This window comes from Vanessa tameamea, chromosome 9, assembly GCF_037043105.1.
Source record: "Vanessa tameamea isolate UH-Manoa-2023 chromosome 9, ilVanTame1 primary haplotype, whole genome shotgun sequence".
NCBI lineage: Eukaryota > Metazoa > Arthropoda > Insecta > Lepidoptera > Nymphalidae > Vanessa > Vanessa tameamea.
In genome coordinates, this window is record NC_087317.1 from 2,021,591 (window position 1) to 2,040,286 (window position 18,696).

Consider the following 18,696-nt stretch of genomic DNA (forward strand, 5'->3'; position numbering starts at 1 on the left):
ACATTGTCTTAAAGTAAGATTATAAATAAATTTGACAACCCCAACAATTACATTAGAAACCTTATAAAGGGCGTGGAATGTGAACAGAACTACCTGTTATGGCAATTTTACACCACCGACTATAAATCAGTAATATTAACAATGGCTGTCGCATCCGGCACAAAGGACCACGAGGCCGCGACACGACAACGCGACGGGGACAGATGGTTTGACGTCACGAAGGCCGCGTGCGCCACTATCAATCACAGACCGTATTAGGATTGGACGTAGTCTGAAATTGGTTTATTAGGATATTTTTTGGTCTGATTGTGTCATAGGTAGTTTGTAAAAACATCCACATCTTATTCTAGCGTGTCCTAATTTATAATAAAATACAAAAGTATGCGCGTTGATGAGACACGCAATTTTATTTATTTTTCTAGGTATATATTTTGTCTAGGTATAATTCTCCGAATGTGTTATCATATACATATATGTATATGAATATTGAACTTGAAGTCAATCTAGTATCAATATATCTGTGGCCTGGTGCTAAAAGGACCAATGTCAATAACTTTTTTAATTACTTTTATTTTAATTTAATTTATTTTAATTACTATACGATTTATAAGTAATTAATTTTAAATTAATACAAAAAATCAACATTGGATGATTGTTTACATGTCTAGAGACTGTCAAAACTGAGAACGCGTAAAAAAAATAGTAGCCAACTCTTGGCTACTAAGTAAATACAACTCAAACGTAGATGACAGGTACACCGATATAATTAAGTTGGCTCGTTTGATTCACTTCTTTGGTAAATTGATAACCTATCTAAATGTATAAATAATTTGTTCTAATATATCTATTTGTTTTTTTTAATAAATAATATTAAAGATGATATTATTTAACATTAAACTTTAAACATATTAAACTTTGTTTAAAAATATCTTGGGAAAATATCCATTTTGTAGCACCGGTTTTCCAATAATCAGATGCAGCTAGTATTGATGTTCAGAAATGTTCAGCGAATTGTAAAATTCTTATTGCGATTATTGTGCAAAATCTTAGCACCGTGAAAATCTGCTTGAACCACTGAGGCGACCACTTCAGATCGCTATCATTTCATAAGAATTTTACCTTCTCATTATCAAGGCGATTCTAGGTTAAATTTTGCTTAATATTATTTTTAATGCTATATTGGTAAATTGGCTAACTTTTATGTCGTTAAGAGAGTATAATATTATGTGCTCCATGATAATTTAATGCATTAATGAATAAAACGATTATGAGTAATACTTTTGTTCTCGTCATCATCATGAGGCACCCTCATGTAGACCCTCGTTGTAGACCTCTGCAGCATAAGGCGGCTGAACTCCAACTTGAACGCCGTTCACATTCATCTTGAGACGACGAAGCCGGTCTTGATCTTTCTTACAGAGACCCAGATATCCGGCTGATACCACTTTTCTCTCCGACCCTGGGTACAAATTAGAACATTCCTTTATGCGTTTACGTATAATATGGTACCAGCTTTCGTCGCCTCAATAGCCTTGAAGTCGATATCTATAACTGTACATTATCTGGTGACGTGTAAACTGCGATCATTGACCTAACCTGCCCCCCCCCCCACATGGGAGAAGTCGTGACCTGTAACTAGTAATAAATTTTAAAAAAGGCTCTTACAAGCACACAGTCCTCATTTGACTAGATTTTTATATATTAAAAGTATAGTTGGAATGTAGATCTACCGAAAATAACTAGCAAGGTTATATTTACGGAATTTTATTATTAAAACAAATACGAATACGTTGCTAAGAAGTTTGATTTTGTGAATCGAACAACTATTTTTATAAGTTTTTCATATATTTACCACTCGTATTAAAAACAAGATTTGTCAGTTAATCTTTCATTAATATGCAGTTCACTCTGGAATGAAAATAGCATTAATTATTAAAGATGAAAAAAATATCTCAGTGTCAGTGTAAAGGTAAAATATAAGGTCGTTGATTGTGCCTATAGTGTTATGCTTCTTTATTTTTTTTTAATCATGCTTACAATACGAATAATACGCCATCTATTATTCCTCGTCGGTACTATGCTAAGAAACTTTACGTAACATCAATACGACACAGTTTCAAATCAATCGTATGAGTTGATTGAAACTTTTATTTTTATATGCATGTAGATAAATTGGTTTAATTATAAAACTGAAAGAACGCGCATGTCATTGGTTGTTTAGAAATTGTTTTATCAGTGATAGAAATTTAAATATTTATACAGTATTTGAAATAACTACCATGCGGGGATATAGCTCAGTGGTAGAGCATTCGACTGCAGATCGAGAGGTCCCCGGTTCAAACCCGGGTGTCCCCTAGTATATTTTTAGTTAGTTTTATATTTTTTTTATTTTTTTTTTTTATAAAATTAAAATATGTACAAAAATTTTGTATTATGAACATAATTATTTTCCACATAATATGTAGTTTCTGTACAAAACCACCCTGAGCATTTATATAAAAAGTCACACAGAGTACTTTGTTGTTCGCTCCTAGGCCATTAAGGCGTCGTATCCAACTCAAAAACATAAAGCATTTCGTCCTCATATAGAAAATGAATGGCCTGATGTCGCCAAACTGCATTTGTTAATTTTATTGTGCAATTTCATAATACACGACGATTATTTAATACACAATTAGGTATTTTCCGTAAAGGATTTAATGTTTTGCTGAGAGGCTGCTGACGTAAATATCAGCAACACCCCATTGACATAGGTACCTGTCAATCAACAACAACGCAATTTTAACGCATTTTCTGCCTCGCTGAACGACTCTGTAAAAGCAACTCTCATCAACAATATGACTTCACATTCAAAAAAAGTGCCTCCTCATCCCCATATACTGTAAACACACTTGCTAACCCTCCAGTGTTCGATGTATCCATAGGTAGAGGTTATATAACGTTCATAAAAAAAATATCGAAACATTAAGTATTCATTACACCGTCAGGGAGTCCTTGAGATCAACGATTTCGTGTCATTTTTTTATTTTTTATTTATTATGTTATAGGGGGTAAACGAGCAGGAGGCTCACCTGATGGAAAGTGATTACCACCGCCCATGGACATCTGCAACACCAGGGGGGTTGCAGGTGCGTTGCCGGCCTTTGTGACTTTTGCAACACTCACGACTCATCCTTCCAACTAGAACGCAATCTATACATATAATAAAATTGAAGTGTCTGTTTGTAATATTAAAATAACCGCGTTTTACTAAATGCATATGTATGTATACACGGTACATATACCTAAATAACATTTTTTACAATTTTTGTCTGTCTGTCTGTATATCTGTTTTTTCCGGCTAATCTCTGGAACGGCTGAACCGATTTTGACGGGACTTTCACTGGCAGATAGCTGATGTAATAAGGAGTAACTTAGGCTACATTTATTTTAGAATTATATGTAAAATAATAATAAAGTCACGCTTTTTTATTAAATTCAAACGCGCACGAAGTCGCAGGCACGGCTAGTATACAATATTGTGTGTTATGTTTAGCGGTAAAATAGTTGATGAGCGGGCGAGTGCAATGACCTACCGATGAAATTTTGATATTCGCGTGCATGTTAGTTTTACATTGCATTAAGACCTACTATACGTAATAAAGCTTACACGTTTTCGATCGAATCTTTCTATTTAGTATTTCTATATGGAGGTTTAAATTTAGATTTTTAACTGAATTTGAAAATACTACAATTTTATAATATGCTTGTATTTAAAACATACAAATAATATAGTACATCACTTAATCGTAGATGAAAATGACGTATATATCTTCCGACCCGCATTGGGACAGGAAGGTGGAATTAACCAGAAATCTTCCCCTCAAGCGGATAAAAAGTAAAGGCTGAGCCAAGACCCAGCACTGCGACACTAGTTTGTTACCTTATACTTGTATTTGCGATAGTTTTTTCGGAAGCCACACTCCATATTTTTACTTACATGAAACAGTAAACAAATAACACATGATAATAATATTATTAATAGAACAAAGTTTATTTACTAATTCATAACAACGTACGCACACAACACAACATACTAACACACACGCATACCTACACTCACACAACCATAAACAAATACAAAAAATACGCATAATAACATTCCTCTATATGAATCTTTTTTTTATAAAATATATTTTGTAAGTAGCCAGGCGATATTTGTGACGTATTTTTTCCTACTTTCGGGGAGAGGATTTATTATCCTTAACACAGGATTGAATGAACTTAGCTAGTATAGCCAGTACCTGAACTATATTTCAATTAATGACTTTGTTATGACATAGTGGATAATGATACACTGAGATCGATAATGTTATACATCAACCATTATATATTCATAGTGTCATTGTTTTGCCCAAAACTCGTACCAAGTTCGGTCAAACCGCAACAACATATGACGGTGCGCGTCTTTATAACAAGATACCCTCAGACATTAAAAATATTAACTCGTTCGATATATTCAAAAAGCGACTGTCTCATTATATTATTACAAAAATATCTGTCTGAGTATGTAGAATGGCTTGCTTCGTGTTTGATGATTTATGTGTTATTTCCTCCATTGAAAAATGTACGACAACGGATGTCTGTAAATTGTTTGTATTGTTTGTAATTGTATTCTCATGTAAATTATATAATTGTCTTTATGAGAATAAATAATCTTTAAACCTATTTAATTGTTCAAAAATATTTTTTCGTAGAATAAACATAACAACAGTCATACGTCTGACAGTATTCCGTGCTGCCTCCCGCCAAAAGTAAATGTTAAAACCAATCTGACAGCTCGAAGTAATGACGTTCGGAAAGTTAGACTAATTTTCCTTTTAATATTATATTTGGCTTATAACTTTAATTATAATTACAAATAATGAACATTCTTCGTCGTATGAAGATCGGAATGTTTTAATATAAAAATATTAAGGTACCGTTTTTATGATTGATGACAACCGTGAAAAACAAACGTTATCAAGAAAATATAATCGACATACACGTTGTTTCCTATAGTTTCACCCGTGTGGTCATGTTTCTGATCTTGTTTATGTATCGTAATATCATGTAACACCTTGTGATATCTATGCCGTTGAAGGTTTGAGAATTTGCTGTTGTATTGTGTGTTTGATATAAACGCTTAGCAAAAATTCCCTAAACTCTCATTCTCATATTTTTTGTTTTTAATTTTCTCTACTTTTCTCACGGAATTGTATCATGTCATAAATAAATAAATATCGGACAACATCACATACATTACTCTGATCCCAATGTAAGTAGCTAAAGCACTTGTGTTATGAATCATCAGAAGTAACGACGGTACCACAAACACCCAGACCCAAGACAACATAGAAAACTAATGAAGTTTTTCTACATCGACTCGGCCGGGAATCGAACCCGGGACCTCGGAGTGGCGTACCCATGAAAACCGGTGTACACACTACTCGACCACAGAGGTCGTCAAGTCAATGTCATACCTTAATACTTTCAAAAAAATATAATAATATCAATCCAAGATGTTATGGGGCTCCATAACCGTAACCGAGTCATCATAACATACCTGTTATGATTGTTTTAAAAAGTTAAGTAACTCACTTTTTAAAACGATCATAATAGGGATGTTACTCCTAAATTAAGCGTAATACGGAGCAATACAAAGGAGTGCAGAGGATAGCAATTTAAGGTGTGAATATCAAACCTGCGACTTGTACATCTCCATGCTGCCTGTAAACTATTATGCCATTAACACTTTTAACCTAACCTAAAGTGACGGGCACATAACAATGCTATGACTTAGCTATCAATAAATAGACTTGCAAAATTTTAGTTCATTATATAAAATTTGCAGGTTGAAAGCTGTCGATAGAAAACCGCACGGACGTTTGAGCTTTTACCAATTAAAATAAATAAATGATTCTTCATTTTTACGTTTACTAAAAAAATCGCTTATTATTTATTCTACGCATTCAACTTACATCCAGACATATATTCAGTTGAATCGCTTCATTAACTGATTCAGATTATAAATTAATTTAATTTAACTTTACTGTAGTTCTATTTGCAGCATCGGAGATGAATAAGTAAAACAAATTGATGATTGTCATTATCAATTCAATTTATATAACTGAAGCCCTCGTCACAACTATTCTTTCTTATATACAAATACGTTTGTATAATTCGCGATCCGCCCCGGCATCGCACGGGTGCAATGCTGATAAATATACTACAGAATATCTTTAGTATATAAAGACATTATGTAGTAACATTCACAGTTTTTTCAGTCTGTTCCGGGCCATATTGATCGTTATTTTTATGTTATAGGTGGCAATCGAGCAGGAAGAAAAAACATTCGAAAAAAGTTACAAAAAAATACAAGTTACATCTTTATGTTTTTTTCTTAATAGTAACTTCCGAATAAAATTACGATAATTCAATTGATCATATTATACAACAGAATAAAAAATATTTAAGAAAATATTATAATTTTTACAAAAATATTCTTAAAGAAATAAAAAAGCAATATAACTGAGTTTATCTTATAATATTATAATCTTAATACAGACGCTTAAAACGTAAACCCTATTACTCTTAAACTTCTATAAATATTAAACGTATTATAACTAAAGTTCGCTTTGTCTCTTTCCGTCTAACTAGATATGTATTTGGAATGACAAAGACAAACGAGAACAAAGCAGGGAATACTTAAATATCTACTAAATGTAAAACCGAGTTTGTGAGTCTTGCTTTGACACCTTAACGGATCAACTTGAATGGCAGATGGCAGGAGATTTTAGGTAAGGGAGATCAACCGCATAGCATCGTTTATTTATTTTATAAAACCGTATTTTACGGTTTATGGTAGAAATAGATGTATGTAGGTGTAATTAACATATTATATTATAGATAGAGAAGACGTAATAATATTCGAAACTAAATATTCGTCCAAAAAAAAAAAACATTCTTCAAAAAAAAATTCTTGGGATTTTTATGCAAAATTTAGAAAATTGAACAATAAATGTTAAATAAATGACTCAAAACTGACCACTCACTAGTCTTTATGAAATTCAATGCAAAAAAGTTTATTTTAAGAAGATTTCACTAAAATCAATACAATTAAACTCCTCTGTAAATACGATTCAAGATCTCTAAAAATGTATTATTATTTCGATTAATTAATTTTTCTTGCTAACGTTAATTATAATTCGAATTCGAACTACATTTCATATAAGTAAGCCTTTTTTAAATAAATGTTATTTTATGGAATAGATTACCGAATCAGCAAATTCACAACGTCTGAGCTGGCACTAATTTGCATAGAATATTAAATCTAGGCAGCGCAGTAAGAACTATGCCGCAGTCTGACTTGCAATTTTAATTATTAACTAGTTGAAATCTGCGGCTTTGAGCTGAAATAACTAATACCTTATACATTCCTTAACTTAAATACTATCATTAGTTTTACCTATAAATGGTACCAATAGGTGATTCGGTTCAACTAACAATTAAAGATTAAACGCTTAAGCAAGTAAATAGCTTTCATAAATCATCTATTTAAAATATTCTAGATCACCTTCATCATGAATATATAAGTACCTTCATACTTATAGTATAATATAATTAATATATATGTATATTAATATTAGTATTGTCAAATGTACTAATAACTATGTAATGTCACTTAATAAAATGATGTTTTATATTTAATAAATAGATCATCAGCGAAGTAATATTAGATTTTATCATTAATTATTACATAAGAAACGTTGCAAATATATTGTTTTATATATTTATACAAGGTCAAATATCTAGAATAACGTCTTGACGCAATGAAAGATGTCGATTTTACTAAATATGTTTTTAAAGTAAAAAGTAAATGCCACGTGTCTTGTACATTGCAACTCAACCAATCTCTTAATACTCTAGCAGTATTCCAAGGATGATATCAGGCAAGTGATTGGCCGTAAGAGTTTAATAAATCCTTTTTCTTGTAGTGTTATATAATATACCACCCAAATAAAGTGCTTAAATAAATTATAACAATTTCACGTTGATTTATCTTAATGTACATAATTCGTTTGTTATGTCATCTTTAATATACATAGATAATAAAATAAAGGTAATATTTATCTTGAATTTAAGATTGATTTTATTCTTAATTCGAAACAAGTAAAATATGTTAAAAAAAAATTAAATGATGTTAAAAAAAAATTATCATTAGGGGACACCCGGGTTTGAACCGGGGACCTCTCGATCTGCAGTCGAATGCTCTACCACTGAGCTATATCCCCATATGACTTGAAGTTCAATATTTCAATAATGATCATATCATTTATTAGTCATCATAAAATGTAAATCAATCAATAAAAAAAAAATTGAAATACCAGCAATTTTCGTCGAGGCTTCACTGACGGAAACATAAACATAATATTTATGAATCTCTAGCGCAACCTGGTGTAATTCCAAAATACTAAATGAGCTATTATTTTTTTAGACATACTTAATGAAAAGACACTTTGAACAGGTCTTCTGAATGATATTTTAAATATAGATCACGTTTTATTTTATTTAACATTTTCGTTCCACTTAAAATGAAGTCAAATCTTTGTAATTATATATATTCGTACTTATTGTATATTATGTCTATTAGATTATATACTCGTATTTTATATGTATTGATATATAATTTGTGTATTCTATATATTTACGTATATTTATTAGTTTTAGTAATAGATTCGTGTTATTTTATTCATTATTACAGCACCACCATACATTCTATGAGATATCCTAACCTACACCATTGGTTGCCTGGAAGAGATCGCTATGTAACGATAAGGTCGCCAAAATTGTACGCATCTTTTATAAAGGCTGGATCTATGTTGCATTTATTTATTTTCTCTGTGTGGTGTACAATAAAAGTATAAAGTAAATCATTTGTCACTACAAAATCTGCCAATTATTCTTTTCATTATCCAATGTCTTTCTTATCCTACTGTTGGGTATTATAACCCTAAATCTCTGCAAGCCATCTGCCTCGAATCCGCGTCTTTAGCAATTTTGTCAATCAATCTTGCCTCTGGTCGTCCGACGCTCCGTTCCCTTATTTCGGCCACCTACTGTATCACGTCGCTAACCTGGTATATTGAGTAGCTGCACTTGGCGCAAATCTGATGTCTCGATCTTTGAAGCATTTTTTTCTTGTTGCATAACTATATTGTAGTATATAACTGCAATTTATTTTATACGTGACAGGTCATGAATCACTTCATTCTAGATTCTAGATAGACTAACATGAGAACGATTTTAATACTATTGTACGAAAAGGTACATATTCGTCACACAAACATGATTTAATGGATTCAAGATTGATGAGATTCGATATTCGAATTATGATATTGAATTAAATGTACACAGGTACAGAAGGTTCAATAATACTATAAAAACTGAACCAATTTGGACAAATAATTAATTATACGGTTTTGATTTTAAGCCATAAATCTCCAATAAATACTAATATTAAATGGACACCTGATTAATGTAGGTTCCAGTTTTACTAGCCTTCAAAATTTAGTATGTTTTTGAATAAATAAAAGTCATATTTCACTTGGTGGTAGGGCTTTGTGCAAGCCCGTCTGGATAGGTACCACCCACTCATCAGATATTCTACCGCCAAATAACAGTACTCTGTATTGTTGTGTTCCGGTTATAAGGGTGAGTGAGCCAGTGTAATCACAGGCACAAGGGACATAACATCTTAATTCCCAAAGTCGGTTACATAGGTGGTGCAAGGAATGGTTAATATTTCTTACAACACCTTTGTCTATGGGCGGTGGCGACCACTTACCATCAGGTGCCCATATGCTCGTCCGCCAACCAATGCCATAAAAAAAAGATATATCAATATTAAAATAAAATAATAAGTTAACTGATATACGGTACGTTTTATGCTTTGTTATATATTTTGAGAATGCTTATTCAACAAAGGCGGTAAAAAAAATTGTCGGACCGAGCGTTTACTAGACAATGAAATCTGACAATACTGTAGACGATACACTAAAACGTCCTTTGTCAAATTTATAGAAAATTTTATAAATGACCAAAAACTGCACCATAATCATATTTTATTAATAAGTAACAACAGCCAAGTCTTTGTTAAAAAAATACATCGATATCGTTTTGAGAGGAACTTTTTTGTATTAATGTATTTAATAATAAATAAAATAGTGTATTTAATTTAGTAATATTATATTTATAAAATTCTTAAGAGAAACTCTAAGTGTTCACAGTCTAGTACACGAGGTATCACGTAAAACCGTTATTCTTGCCCCTGAATTATTTTTTAAGGGATTTGGCATCCCATCGTATTATTAGAGTATGCGAAAAGAAAATGCACTTGTGTTAACGCACATACCTACGCACTTTGATATGGCCAATTGGTAAATATCTGTTAAGAATGGCCGGTGATGTCAAAATCGATGAGGATGACGTCATCATTGTTTCATTTACTTAGACGGGGTCACTACATACTACGTAGTAGCTGTTAGTGTTTGGCGGTAGAATATATGATGTATCGTGGTAACTACCCAAACGGGCTCGCCACAGGTAGTTAGTGAGTATGTGACGCTAAACAAATACATTCATTTTATAATTAATATATTTTATCCACAAAAATTAAGGGTCATTTTACCTCGATTTTTTTGTCCAAGAGTATTAACCCTTATCACAATAAGTTACGTATGAATTATAAGGATTTTTTGTAAATATAAATGGCCGTTTACAAATAGACTGATTGTTACTGTATCGAATTTTATATGATACCGCAACGGGTTTCTCACGGGTACAATAAGGGTTTACATCAGTTTATATTGGAGTGGTGATGTCATGTTGACCGATTTCAGCCACGTCGGCAATCTCAAGGCAGACCAGCCAACTATGCAGGACAAAATATAGTCCACAAATGTTTGCGCAAGAACAGATGCGCTCTCTATTCTCTACTTATCTTTATCCGATGATACGGCAAACCTGACCGGAAAGAAAGGGGCAGGAATACGAACATACAATAAAGAAAAAAATCTAGTAATTTTTTTGGGGGCTCTACGTTTTACCAAAATGTTATCATAATCTGATTAATTCTTTAGGAACGCATAAAGGTCCAACATTTTAACAGATAGATTAGAGTAATTAATAATCATTATAATTATAATAAATAACATAATTTGAATGTTTAAATAAAAAAGGAAAAAAGTTATACTATATTTTTTTATATAATTGAAATGTACACTAAATAAATGTGCACTAATCCGCAATTAATTTATTTGAAGCAATGAGGAAGTATTATTGTTTAATTAGTTGATGTTTATTGAATAAATACAAAATTAAGGAGATTACAGTTTATAAACAAACAGATAAAAGTTTATAAATCAAATATTCATATTAATAGCATTTCATAAATTATTTCAAAACAAATGCAAATTCACTACCAATTTTAAATAATTCTACTGCTTAAAAGACTTTGTATTCGTATGACGTTACCCTCTTTGTATTTTAAAAGAATGAAAAATGCAGTGTGAATTCTAGAAAATAAATCTCCAGTTTATCAAAGTTAAGTAATATCCTTAATGCTTACAATTCATGAACGTCAAGAAACAAACTAGAAAACTACGAAGAAATAAATTAAATTACAAAGCGATTTTGTTTTACTTACCAGTCTATATTGCATTTTGTTATGGTAAGTTCTTTTTCTATTCTTTTTCTATTTCACTTTAAAATTGAATCAAGAATTTATTCACTTTAGCATAAAAAAAGTCATTTTTAGAGTTTATTTTATAACAAAAATGCTTTTTTTTATAAAATAGATAGGCAGATGGATATCTGGACTGGAAATGATTGGGCATTAAAATTAATGGCGAATACATCTCTCATCGTCGAATTGCCGATGACATAGCAGTCATAGCTGAGACCTTGAAAGACCTCAGCCTATGCTCGATGACCTCAGCAGAGTTAGACAAGACGAAAATTATGTCGAATATCAATTTTGCACCCACTCAGATTATATTTGCCTAGCACAAACCATCCAACTAGGTAGGTCCAACTTCGAGAAAATCGCCGATTCGCCGATTCCAACTCAGCTGGACGTAAGATCTTCTCTTCCCAAATAGCAGTCGAATATCTTCGATCAGTGTGGGGTGCCAGTGATTACTTACGGATTATGACTTGGTCGCTTACTAAGCGCCCCATAAGAAGGTTCAAAGTCGCACAAAGAGCAATAGAGAGTGCTTAGCTAGGAGTTTCCCTGTGAGACCGAATCAGAAATGAACTGAACTACAACTAGAAGTGGGCGGCGCAGATAATTCACCGAACCGACGGCCGTTGGGCAATAAAGTTCTCGAGTGGCAACCATGTACCGTATAATCAACATGGGCCGGCCCGCTACGGGGATAGACGAACTTGTCAGGATCGTGGCAAGCCACTATATGCGGATATCGCAAGACCTGCCATTGTGAAGATCCTTGGGAGAGGCCTTTAACCAGCAGTACACGTCTTCCGGCTGAAAAATTGGATGATGGGAAAATTATCACTAACGATAAGTGTTCACGCTCGCACATTGGAATGATCATTGCGACCTTGGGAAATACGATGTTATGTCCCACGTTCCTGTGATTACACTGGATCTCTCACCCTTCAAACTTAAACACGACAATACAAAGTATTTACTACAAAGTAGTTGTTTGGTGGTAGGATATGTGTCGAGTGGGTGGAACCTATCCCGACGGGTTACCAAGTAAACGGAGCGGATAATCTTTGAAACGCGGCGCGACAAAAATATTATTTTCACAAGGTTTTTCTTTTTTTGTTATCAGTTAAAAGTCTTATATAGTATTTATGTCTTAAGAATTTCAAAGTCTACCTTCCTCTGCATCACTTACATAATACATATATTAACTAATACTACTCAATAAAAAGCATCGTCTTCCTTCCATTAACGATGTTATTTTATTTTTATTATTCCATGTATAATATTATATATGTCGAAGCATCAAAAAGTTTATCTAATTTATTTTATGTTTTATTGTACAAGCTGACAACGTCAGTATTACGTTAAAAAAGAAAAAGAATCGAAAAGTATCAGAGTGGATTGAATATTAAAAAGATACGAACAAAAAAGACGAGACTTATATTTTTCGAAATAAATATGTCTGATAACGAATTAATACCCAACCCTTCGTTATATACATATATTTCCTTGTATAAAAGTTCAGCTGTAACCACGATACACTGCAAAAATATATATTTTACAGATACATAGAGAAATAAACAATTAGCAGTCTTACAATGCATTAAAAATTTGTTATTACGTTTAAATATTGACTTTTAACATTTAATAATTTATAGATGATAATTAAATTGGTTAAATACGTCAATCGCACTCATATAATTTATCGTAACTGAAAAATAAAATAAATTTTAAAATCTTTTTATGAATCTTTTTACGAATTAATTGAATACGCAGCGGAACTAATTAATTATACCGGTGAATTGAAAATCCACCCTGATTGGTGGGAATGCGGTTTTATTTAATTGCTTATTGGTTATTATATCTGTATTGAGTAAATTTCAGACGTGACATTATTGTTAAACAGGTAATTTTGTATAACGGAGCGTTACGAAAGTACTTTAATGTTACTGGTATTTTTATATTTCGTAACAAGGAAGATCATTATCATCATTTATTTGCTATTATTATTTAAAAATCATGTAACTATTTTTTTTTTCTTTTAAAACATCTCTTGTCTTTTAAGGTGACTCGTATGCCGTAACGACAAACGAATGACACTTATGTCTTACGTATTTCCTTACCTCCGGCAGAGTCTTTTACGATTCGTCGACCAAAGTGACGCTGTAGAGACCACTATGGTTACATAAACATAACATAATCAGCCCGTAAATTTCCCACTGCTGGACTAAGGCCTCCTCTCCCGTTGAGGAGAAGGTATGGAGCATATTCCACCACGCTGCTCCAATGCGGGTTGGTGGAAAACACATGTGGCAGAATTTCGTTGAAATTAGACACATGCAGGTTTCCTCACGATGTTTTCCTTCACCGCCGAGCACGAGATGAATTATAAACACAAATTAAGCACATGAAAATTCATTGGTGCCTGCCTGGGTTTGAACCCGAAATCATCGGTTAAGATGGTTAACCACTATGGTTAATAGCTACCAATTCGAAAAGTAAAATAAAATGTCTTATACCAAAATAACGTTTCCGTCGCGCCTCACTGCAAGTTAGAGTAGGGTTTTTGTGAAGGCTGGTTTTGATGATATGGTATGAAATGATTTAAATACTTGCTTTTGTTGCTTTTTCTTTTGACGCAAATAAAATGAATAAAGAGAAGCCGTTGATAATAATTATAACGTAGATATAAGAAATAAAATTATGAACAAAAATGTAACCAGTAAATAATTGATCATTTGGCAAGTCTTACCTTTAGCTTATTGCCACACATGGTTTAGAATTACATCCGAAATACAAACATACAAATTTCCTCACGATGCTTGCTTGCTTCACCGAGCACAAAATGATTAAATAAACACAAATAAAGCTCATGAAAATTCAGTTGGTATGAGCCCGCAATTTTAGTCAAGTGTACCAACGATTGAGCCGTCGCAAAACACTTATATTATGTTGCGGTTTATTAAAAAACCAAATTCAATAACAGTTTATATTGAGTCTTTACACCCGCGTATCAAGTTTAATTACATACTGTTCAATCGTCAGTATTTCGCAACTGCCTTAAACGATGTGCAGTCAGAGTGTCCAATGCATTTAAACTGTAGTTAAATTTAACAAAATCAATAAAATTTTATACGAACCCAATTGTATCGATATTTTGGTTAATTTTTGTATTGAGCTTAAATTTAAATACAAGCCTTTTTGTTCAGAATTATGTCTTTTCAAATAAATATCAATAAAATATTATCGATATAAGAAACGATGTTTTTTTTTTTTTAGTTTACTTATGTGAAACTTTTGTGAGTTGTAATGCGCGTGTTCGCGAATTTTTCTGATCTAGTATTATTAAAGGATACTGGATAGTGCTTAAGGCGTACAAGATAATTGCTAACAAAAGTCTACCTTAAAAGATGCAAATTAAACATTTTATGTTTTAAATCAGGGATGTTATGGATATGTCATTTTGGATATGGATATATGAATAATATTTTATTGTGTTCAGACACGGATACTTTTTATTTGGAAAAAATGTTGTAAATGGTTGAAAAGGGGGATGAAAGGTTGTAAGTTGTTGAAAGTATCATTTTTAGAACTAGAAGCATAAAAATTTAGGCTGTACACTTATAAACTAACGTATCATGACACCCACTAAAGAGCGAATTTTGGAAATTCTACCCCTAAAGGGGTGAAATAAGGATTGAAAGTTTTTATGGAAGTCGTCATTTATTAAGCTAAGAATATGAAACTTTTTTTTGGGATACTGTTTTAAAAATGATTAAATATGTATTTAAATGTTTCTAGATATTCTACTTCTAAGGGGTTTAATAGGGGTTGACATTTCTTATATAGATTAGTCTGGAAATCCGACATTTTTAAAGTAAAAAATATGAAACTTTATTTTTGAGATGCTGATTAAAAATGATTAAATATGTATTTAAGTGTTTCTAGATATTCTACCTCTAAGGGGTTTAATAGGGGTTGACATTTCTTCTATAGGTTAGTCTGGAAGTCCTTCATATTTTAAATTAAAAACATAAAACTTTTTTTGGGATACTGATTAAAAATGAGTAAATACGTATTTAAGTGTTTCTTGATATTTTACACCTAAAGGGAAAAAGTAGAGGTTGACATTTTGTATACAGGTTGACGACCTCCGTGGTCGAGTAGTGTGTACACCGGTTTTCATGGGTACGCCACTCCGAGGTCCCGGGTTCGATTCCCGGCCGAGTCGATGTAGAAAAAGTTCATTAGTTTTCTATGTTGTCTTGGGTCTGGATGTATGTGGTACCGTCGTTACTTCTGATTTTCCATAACACAAGTGCTTCAGTTACTTAAATTGGGATCAGAGTAATGTATGTGATGTTATTCAATATTTGTATACAGGTTAGTCTGGAAGTCCGACATTTTGAAGTTAGAAGCTCGAAATTTTATTTTTGGGCTAACAATTAAAAATGAGTTGATTCGCATGTAAGCGGTTCTGGGTATTCTACCCTAAGGGCTGAAATACACACCAATGTGGTATACAAGGAGGTCTTAAATTTACGTAATATTTTAAGTTAATTTGTAAATATATTCATATTCTACGCGAGCGAAGCCGCGGGTAACAGCTAGTATTTTCATATAAATAACTGTATCAAAGATTTTTTTGTCAAAGAGCAATAGTAATTTTAATCATTGAATAAAAGTCAATTTCTTTGAGGGACGTTACTTCAGTGAATGATGGTTCGATCACTTTATCCTTCTACGTGACTTTTGTTAATTTGTGGTCATACTTCCACAATGTCCACGAATGCCATTAATCAAGATTTAATGTTGAAGTTCACTTATCGAATTAAAATATTGATTAATTTACGGTAAAAATCAAACGGTCTACAAATTTTGATTAACTAGAAAAGACGAAAAATAATTTTAGCGGCATAATCGGGAATTTCATATTTTTTTTAGTATTTAGAATTTTCTGAAGGTAGGCACAGACAGACAGACGAAAAACGAAGTTATCTTAAATGAGTACCTTTGTCCTTTAGAGGTACGAAATAATTAATAATTAACAAAAAACAAGATACTTTTTTGTATGATACTTTAATTAAAATTTGTAGTTTTACTGGTAGATTACACAACGCAACGAAAGAGATTTTTTGTTAAGTGAGATTCATTTAATAAAATGCGAATTTAAAGCTGTCGAAAGCGTAGGCTGCTTCAAATGATACTCCGCTTCATTCTAATAAATAACACTTTGTAGTTATAGAAAAATATGAACACAATTTCATTCAACCTGAGGCTGTGCTCAACATGATTGAAACAAGATCACCTCGAGGTTATATTAAGATTTGCAACTATATATGTAATATTTTTAAATTACTAATTGTGGGCAATTGTAATCATTTACTATCAAGTTGTAGTTATAATCATAGGGCATTATCACTTAAGTTCCGGGATCAGGATAGATAAAAAACAAAAGATGGTCGCTAATTGTGTATTTTATCTTGCGTGCGGTCCGTAGCTTCAGTACGCAGCCTTATTTTTGATTTACAATTATACATTAAATATATATTTAATGCAAGCGGATTCGGTTTTTCTTTTTCATTGAAATCTACCTCTAGCGATACCCTCGGTTACTCCCTTCTCCCCAATCACCAATAATAGGTTCTTTTACGCTGCTTACAGGAGAGTGAACCGACAGAAGCCGTCTCTCAAGGAAAAAGCGTTGTGCTCCTTCCAGACGACCTTTTCCTCTCATCCTTATTCTATTTTATAGGGTTTTATAAATAATATGAATTTTTAAACCGTTTTTTTTTTTATTCACACGGGATTTTATTAACAATTTCATTCAACAACTACTTCATTTGAGTTACAGAATTTTGCGGATGTTGTCGACTAAAAAATCATAATATTTTTACAATCTATAATTTTGGATAGGTTTCGATCAGGTCTATCGTAGACTTGCACGAAATTATTAATATAGATTTACATACTATTTTCCTATTTTATAGCCAATAGCCTGAAATAGGCACTGGGTGGGAGAATATACCGGAGAAGAAACTGATTGAGCAGTGCATTAGCTTGTCTGCTGTCTATTCTTTTAATTTTAATAGATATTTTTTATACCAACTAAAACCTAAAATTAACCTTGTTTGTTTATAAAGCAGTTTTACAAACGAAATAAAGTTTATTTTTACGTGAACGGTAAGTAGTTAATATGACTTATATTTAAGCGATGGATTATATATTATATATAACGGGGCGCGGTTACTTTGGTTGTTCATTTGGATAATTAATGAATCGAGTAGTTGGCAATAATGTTTGATGGCTGATTTACTTTTAAGAGCGGGTCACTCCGAATAGAGTTGTGTCATGATAACGCGAGTCGTTATGTTTGGACAAGCGCCTCGAATGCGATGGTTGCTTGCACACCAATTTTCTCTTAATCGAAATGAATTATTGTAATCCTTTGATATTTTTGTGGTGTACGATTATTGAATAAATTAATACAGTGATTTGACGATATTAAATACGTTTTATTTTGTGAATATCTCCATTGCACGACCACATAGTCTTCCAAATGTCGGATTAAACCCCGAACCCAACTGTTCGGCATCCTGCTCCTCCGACATATTATATATATATATATAATTTATAAGCGTTTATATCCCATAGTATATATACAATATAATAATTACGATAAAACTAATTAAAAGAATACCTATCTCTCTACACAATTAATCTTATTTAGCCTTTAATAATATAAAATAATAAGCTACGATGATGAAACAAATACAATACCGATGTCTAATTTAACAATAGAGGCATAAATAGATCGTAATAACTACTAACATTTAAATTAAACAAACTATTCAAACACAACAAAAGTTAAAGTAATAACTGTCGGAATAATACAATGTTATTAATTCCGCTAACGCAGACAGCGCATAGCGGAAGGCGTT

The 18,696-nt window shown here is 32.2% G+C and overlaps 2 non-coding genes across 2 annotated transcripts; one reads left to right on the top strand and one right to left on the bottom strand.

The window, feature by feature from the left end:
- Window positions 1-2,283: 2,283 nt before the first annotated feature.
- On the top strand, window positions 2,284-2,355 carry Trnac-gca (transfer RNA cysteine (anticodon GCA)). The gene has a single exon. It is a non-coding gene; the product is annotated as a tRNA-Cys (tRNA).
- A 5,885-nt stretch (window positions 2,356-8,240) lies between these two features.
- Window positions 8,241-8,312, bottom strand: Trnac-gca (transfer RNA cysteine (anticodon GCA)). The gene has a single exon. It is a non-coding gene; the product is annotated as a tRNA-Cys (tRNA).
- Between the last annotated feature and the right edge of the window lie 10,384 nt (window positions 8,313-18,696).